The following is a 7,661-nucleotide window of genomic DNA, read 5'->3' as shown; positions in this document are numbered from 1 at the left end:
CCTACCTACCTACCTACCTACCTACCTACCTACCTACCTACCTACCTACCTACCTGCCAATTTACAAACCTACCTACCTACCTACCTACCTACCCACGCAACAACCCATCCTACCTGCAATTCCTCTCTGATCCTCTCTCTACATAATTTTGCCACTCTATCTTGTCTGCCCACCCCCCTCCTTCCACATTTCCCTCACTCTGCTTTCCCTGTCCCTGTCTTCCCCATCTCTCTCTCCCTCCTTCCCCCACCCTCCCCCTAATATACAGGGTCTTCACCTACACAAAAGCTCAATATCATTGTCCCTCCAAGCGGAGATATCAAGAAATTAAATCTTTCCTTCACTCGGTAAAGTCACGCACGTTCGTGTATTAGGCTTTAAAAAAAGAAAAGAAGAAAAGAAAAGAAAAATAAGAAAAAAACCCCCCTCCCAGAACGACCCCTCACCCTTTTTTTTCTCCCCTTTTTTTCGGAAAAAAAATTGCTAAAGATCTCCTGAGGAATTATACACTACCCTGGGACACGAAGATTAACAGCGAAATAAAAAGAAGAAAGACACTAAGACTTGGGTGTATATAGGAACGAATTATTAGTATACATTGCTATTTTCAAAATTGTCCAACGTCATCCTTATTAGCATAGCTGTTGAAAAAAAAGTGCAAAAATTATGATAAAGCCATTATAATTAATATATACATGTATATAATATACATGTCTGTAGACAAAGTTGGATAAGTTTTTTTTTCTTTTTTCTTTTCTTTTTTTTTAAACTTTGGAACGACTCGGTTAAAAATAATAAAATAAAGAACCAGGGTAATACATGTAATGATATTAATAATTATACAAAAAGAAACAAAAACAACAACAACAACAGAAAAAACATGTGGAATTTGACGATGATCGTTTTCATATTCAGTACCATTATTTTATCATTATCATGATTATTTCTGATCTTTTTTTACGTTTGAAGGGTTAAAAAAGAAAACCAACTTTAACCCAGTACACTACTCTCAAACTCTGGATTCAGGAAATACTCGTCACTCCTACAAGTGGGCTAACATTCCTGATTGAATATGGAGCGTGAATCACGACAAACCAACATGATAACAAAAGACGCTCGACTCACACTGTCTGTTACTGTACCTTACGACTACACGGACATGCACTCGTGCACACACCACACACACACACACACACACACACACACACACACACACACACACACACACACACACACACACACACACACACACACACTCACACTCACACACACACACACACACTCCACACACACACACACACACACACACACACACACACACACACACACACACACACGGACACACAAAGACGCACGGGTGCTCGCATACTCTACTGTCATAAGTTTTATCCGGGATTGGCGGGGAAGTATTGAAGTGGGAGTGGGGAGGTGTGTATGTGTGTGTGTGTTGGGGGGGGGGGGGGGAGAAGGCGGGAGGTGGGGGGTGCAAGGGGGTTTGGGTATAGTGCCATATAATATATGGAGGAAGTCTGAATTAATTGTTAGCCTACGTTAGAAGCAAAATGCACCCGACATTCTAAAAAAAATCAAAAATTCTTCTGACAGAACGCAGGATGGAGTATAAAAGTTTGATACGAAACACCAGTATCATACTTTTATGTTATCTCTTGGTGTTTTTTTTTTGGGTAAGTTTCTGTTCGCTTTTATTAAGCTACAAAAAGGTGCCGATGGAACTGTCTATTAAAAAAAATTTGTTGTATTTCTTATGTTTTCTCTTCACCCATTGCTAGGTTATCCTGTGTACGTGAAAGCAAACTGTTAAACGGTGCTTTAAAAATTGCCCGATGGAAAGGTACAAACTAGACCACCAACAAAATAAAAAGTAGGCCGTCTAAATAAGTAAACTAAATAAGAGCAAATACAAACCCACTTAAGAAAAGAAAAGGGAACAAGCTTTCTTTTGAAATGAAGATATCAGTTTACGAAAAGGGGCACTGAAAAGAACATTATGATCCTCAGCAACCTTTGTGGCTGCTTTATAAAGCAAAACGCTGCGGGGGTTTGTGGTTTTGGGGGTAGGGGGTTGGGGTTGAGTTGAGAACGATATGATCGAGTGCGTAGAAATCGTCAAAGCGTGGAGATATATTTTTTTTCTGCTCTTGGTCTTTTTGCACCACGTATAGAGGTTAGTGGCATGCCGTGTGGGAATGAAAAATTTCTGGAGTCGGTGCTGCAGCAAAAGGACACCGGACATCGTTTTGTTATAACATGATCTAGCAGAAACAATAAATGGGACCATAAAGAGCTCATAATTTTATGACGTCAGTGAAATGATTAATAACATACATGCACCACTACCTACCACCACAAACACCACTATAAGAAGGTCATCATGGCAACAGTGGGGTTCACACATTTACCTCAGCAACGACGACGTCTGAATAGATTATTATCGTAATAGGCATACGTTGCCACGTTATCAGTACAAATTCTATTCCTTTACGGTGTTGGTCCAGAAAGATAAGACCCGCTATTTTGTTCCCCGTGCCTGGGCTAGGCCAATCATATCTGAACACGGTGATAACGACAGACATAATATCTCAGGGCTGTGATAGATTGCCTCTGAAATAGACGCCAGTCTCAAGACCGTCTTGTAACAAAACTAGTCTAGATCTATGTCCGGTGTCGCATTGCTGCTGCACCAACTCTAGAAAATTCCTTGTCCACACAGCAAGACACAAGCTTACACGCAGTACAAAGAGAGCAATCACAGAAAAAATATATCTTCCACTCTTTGATGATTTCTATGCACTTCTATAGTTCTTACCCCCCTTTCCTCCTTTTTTCCACCTTCCCAGAATGGCTGCCCGTTCTGGTTCGTTCTATTCTCTGGGAAACATGTGGAATGACATTAAAAAGCACGAAAAGGCAACGGGGAAGCGAATGGAGAAGGAGGCATGGGAGGAGGGAGGGGGCCTTATATCATCCTGGTTCCTCACAATCTGCTGTGAAGTAATAAACTCTCTCCACAGCAGCGGAAGGCACTGACACTGGAGTTGGAGCTGTATTCTGCGCGTCGAGTACTTTCCAAGTGGAAATTGTATGCTCAACAAATTCAATGCAATTTTTCATATTATTTTCATTTATAATAGATCGAATAATAATAATAATAATAATAATAATAATAATAATAATAATAATAATAATAATAATAATAATAATAATAATAACAACAACAATATTAATAATGATAATTATAATGTTCCCTTAAACTCTATTGGTAGACTCTTCCAGCCTCACTCTTAAGCTTACTTAATCAAAGCTTGCGACTGCTTATAAAGTGGCCCGATAGGGGCGAACAAGTTATTTCTGTGGCAATGAAACGGTTTTGAAGGTTAGACATAGTCTATTGTTCATTGGTGATCATGAACGTCTCTTTACATTTGATTTATGAGGTTTACGTCTATGTGTGAATTTGACTGCGACAATGTTTCAAAATTAGGAAGGGAAGCAGTGATTATTTCATTATATAGACGCTTCGCCTCTGCTGATTTGATGTGGTCTAGGCTGTCTTGGGTATTATATTATGACCGCCTCCTTGCGGGTGGTTGGAGGTTCTGCTTCATCTCTTTCTATTTGTTGTTTTTATATGTATGTATGTCTTGCTTTACCACCTGCTAAATATGACTATAATGTGGCTATTATTGTGACAATATGGGTCATAGTATTCAAACACAACACATACCCCCCCCCCCCCCCCCACCTCCTTCAAAAAAAAAAAAACCCTCCATCTTCTCATCCATGGTCTTCCTGCTGGACAATGGAAAAGTCCTTATGACAATGATGTTTGTGTTTTGTAGAGGTGCGTTAAATAAACGAAAAAAACAAGCTGCATGGCTGGGTGTTATCCACTTTCGAAAGGACATGAGCAACCAGGCAGGAACTTGCAGAAAAGCAAAACAGCTAATTAAGGCTTTTTTGGTGACGAAAAGTAGAGGCCGCTGTGTAGTTGTGTTTGTCTACGGGTTTATCCTTAGTCGGTCCGTTAACGTTGCTGAGATTGTGGGGGAGAAAGAGTACAAGAGAGGTGCCAAAGGGGAAATAGTTTTACAAGGGAACTAATATTGTGAGAGTAGAGTTGGCGGTGGTGGTATTCCTACAAAGAAGCTTAAGTTTGTGTGGTATTGTATGATGTAAGGTGATCTTATAGAGAAACAAATGGTTTTATGATGTAAGATGCTCATGTAGAGAAGGTGAACGTATAGAGAGACAGATGATATTCTATACTGCAAGAAAATCATAAAGATAGCAGACAGTGCTATATAAATATGAACATGCAGAGGAACAGATGGTATTTTTATAGCGTAAAGTGAGCGATAGAGAGACAAACGTGAAGCAGTGTGGTGAAATCAGGCGCTCGTCAAAATAATGGAAGTGAAGAAACTGGCATTTTTCCGCAGGTTTGGGAATTTTTATCGAATTTTTGGTTTTTGGCTCAACACCTTCCAGGTCCATTAAAGAACACATTTCTGTGCGGATTGTATTGAGAAACGTCAATTTTAAAGGCATAAAAGTGTAAATTTTCGGTTTTCTCGGACTCTCAAGCTAAGGAAATAACTAAACCTTGACGGCCATTTTCTCGCTAATTTTACCTCTGAGACCAGGCGACCCGAACCCCGTAAATCGCAAACATCTCGACTTCTGCTTAAGATAAATGGATATTTTTTCCATCGAAAGCAAGACAAAATGAAAAAGCTTTTTGACGATACCAATAACTCCACAAGCTCAAAAATTGATGAGCGCCTGATTCCACCGCGTCTTGACACAGATGGTATTCTATGATGTAAGATGAATATATAAAAGCAGGAAGATTCAATCAAGATGAACATATGGAGAGACGAATGGTATTCTTTGGTGTAAGATGGACAAACTATGGTCAATAGACTGATGCTGTTGTACGGTATCAAATGGGCATAATATAGAGAGACAGACGGCATCTTATGAATATAAAGACGAACATAATACAGTAAAATTTATAGTATTTTCTAAAAAGAATGGATAGAGAGAAGTGTGGTATTCTTAGATGTAAGATGGAGATATAGAGAAACAGATGCATTCTATAAACGTGAGCAAATAGAGAGGCAGGTGGTATTCTATGACGTAACGTGGACGTATTGAGAAACAATATCACGAGTGGTGCTCTATGGTGAAACATGACCGTACCGGATACTGCACAAGAACTCGTTTTCAGGCAACATGAGTCAAGCATAACAACATTATTTACTATCGGTCGACAAAAGTTGTCCCCTGGTCTCTACATTATTGCAAATGGAGAAAAGCCGAGAGAAAAGAAGATCAAGTCGTTATGAAAAGCACAAGATTTTTTAAAAAAGGAAAAAAAGTATAAGAAGAACGAAAGCCATAATGTGATCAGTTGTCAACTTGCACTATATGTGAGGCATCGTGGTGAGATCAGGCGCTCGTCAAAATAATGAAATCAAAGAAATCCGCATTTTTATGTCCGTTAGGTAATGCTTTTCAAATTTTTTTTTTTTTTTTTTTTACTCAACACCTTTTATGCCCATTTAAAAACACATTTGTGTCTGGATTTTTACTGAAAACGTTGGTCAAAAGCACAAAAACATGCAAATTTGCTTTTTCCAAGGACTCTCAAGCTTTGGAAGTAACCAAACTGTGGCGGCCATTTTCTCGCCAATTTTGCCTCTCAAATCAGGCGACCCCACCTTCTTCAATTGCATACTTCGACTTCTATTCAAGATAGATGGGTGATTTTTTTTATCGAAAGCAAAACAAATGAACTAGCTTAAGATAATATCAATAACCCCACATGCCCAAAAATTGACGAGCGCCGGATTCCACCACGTCATGGCACATATTATGTGCAGAGTAACATAGGCGTGTAATTTGCCACGGCACAACCAATAAGTTATAATAACTATCAAAGCTACAGAGAACTGATAGGAAAGGCACAACGCAATATCGTGACTGTCTTTCTTCAAAACAAGCAACTGAGTTGAACTTTTTCTTTTCTTTTCTTCTCTTTTCTTGGGGGCTCGAGGGTCTTTATCAAAGAGCAAATATCCCACCACACGAAGTGACGACAATACAAATTCCAGTGTCTCGACGACAAAATGCCGGAGTCGCGATGTATTATTGTATAAGCTAGGCTAGAAACTGGGTCTATTTTGTTGGGAATATCATGGCAATCTATAGATTATTTCCTGATTTTTAAAATATTATGTTTTTGCGTCAGTGACAGGCTCTTTAGAGTGCTAGATTCTTATACCCTGGGAAGCTAACGTGTTAGCCTATTTGTTTGCTTGTTTTGTTTGTTAGTTTGTTTTTCTAACTTGCATTTGAAATTATATTCACGAGAAACATTCATCGTACGGTTTAAACGAAGCGAGGGCAAATCCTGTTTGTTTTGTTTACACCAGAAATAGTAAGCCTGCTTATAATCTATAATATTGATTGTCTAGAATTCCTCGGCTTGGCGTTAGCGGTTAGGCTCTTAGTCGTCGCACGCAGAAGATCCGAATTTGATTGTTTTGTGGGGAGAATTTGTATCGAGTATCTCCATTTTTCTGCCACGACTTTGTACATGTAACTCTTTCAGCCCGGGTTTGGCCCCGACGTGCAGGGTCAAAGTCCGCCTCCTAAATTATCTAAGTACGTCAAGGAGGAAGTAGGTACGCCTAGAATAGGGCCTACATTAAAACAATATCGGGTACTTAAACTGGTTTTCCCCTACATATGGTAAATGTTTGGGTTAGTTCCCACTCTGATAGAAACAAGCACCGTAGAGGATGATTTTAAAAAGTTGTTGTTTTTATTTTATTTGAATTAATGTTTATTTATTTATATTTCTTTCGAGGACGACCATTGGCCAATCACACAGGCAAACTGAGCTATTATTATCTTGTTCATTGTAATTTGATTACCTGGGCATGGTAATGTTTCTGCGCAAGTGCGATCATTCGCAGCGGACTAGTCGGACACACGTGAAGACACTCATGCGACAGGTCTGATCTTGGAGACGTGTACATGAACAGACAGACAGATGGACAGAATAAACGAAACAGAAGAGGAGGCGGTGACATATTAAACATTATTATGTTGCTGTTATCTCAGGGTGTAGCCCGGGCCGCGCGAGGTGCATGCGGGCAAGACACCCTGAATGTACAGGGAAAAGACAGGAGTCAGACACAATAAATAATGGTGATTTCTCTTATCTATAGTGTCTTCCTTTGTAGAAGCTGATGTTTCACCAACAAGGACTTCTCATAGATACTTGCGTTGCTATGGTGGCAATGGAAATCATGGCCCTTTAAACAGATTTAAATCACGAATGTTGAAGGAAGGTAAATTTGTAGGCTTGAAAGCCAGTGTTTGCTCAACAAGCTGCTTCCCAAATTAAAGAATTATTTTTACGTTTAAAATTGATGTGGATTTTTGTTTTCGATTCAAACATTCTCCATTCTCAAATATGTAAATCAAATCAGGGGAAACGAGGCAAAAACCTACTTTAAAAAAGGGAGATAAGAACTGCAACCCACTCTCTTGAACTGTGAGGTGAAATTGAGCATTGAAAGACAGACAAACCGACAGCCAGACAGACAACACGAGAGAGAGAGAGAGA

General features: G+C 39.4%; 1 protein-coding gene across 1 annotated transcript in view; it reads left to right on the top strand.

The window, feature by feature from the left end:
• Positions 1 to 7,661, top strand: part of LOC106012780 — a gene marked incomplete in the record, with an annotated part of 32,384 nt that overhangs the window by 1,488 nt on the left and 23,235 nt on the right.

This window comes from Aplysia californica, unplaced genomic scaffold (assembly GCF_000002075.1).
Source record: "Aplysia californica isolate F4 #8 unplaced genomic scaffold, AplCal3.0 scaffold00494, whole genome shotgun sequence".
NCBI lineage: Eukaryota > Metazoa > Mollusca > Gastropoda > Aplysiida > Aplysiidae > Aplysia > Aplysia californica.
Note: the sequence above shows the minus strand (reverse complement) of the source record. Positions and strands in the feature narration are given on the sequence as shown.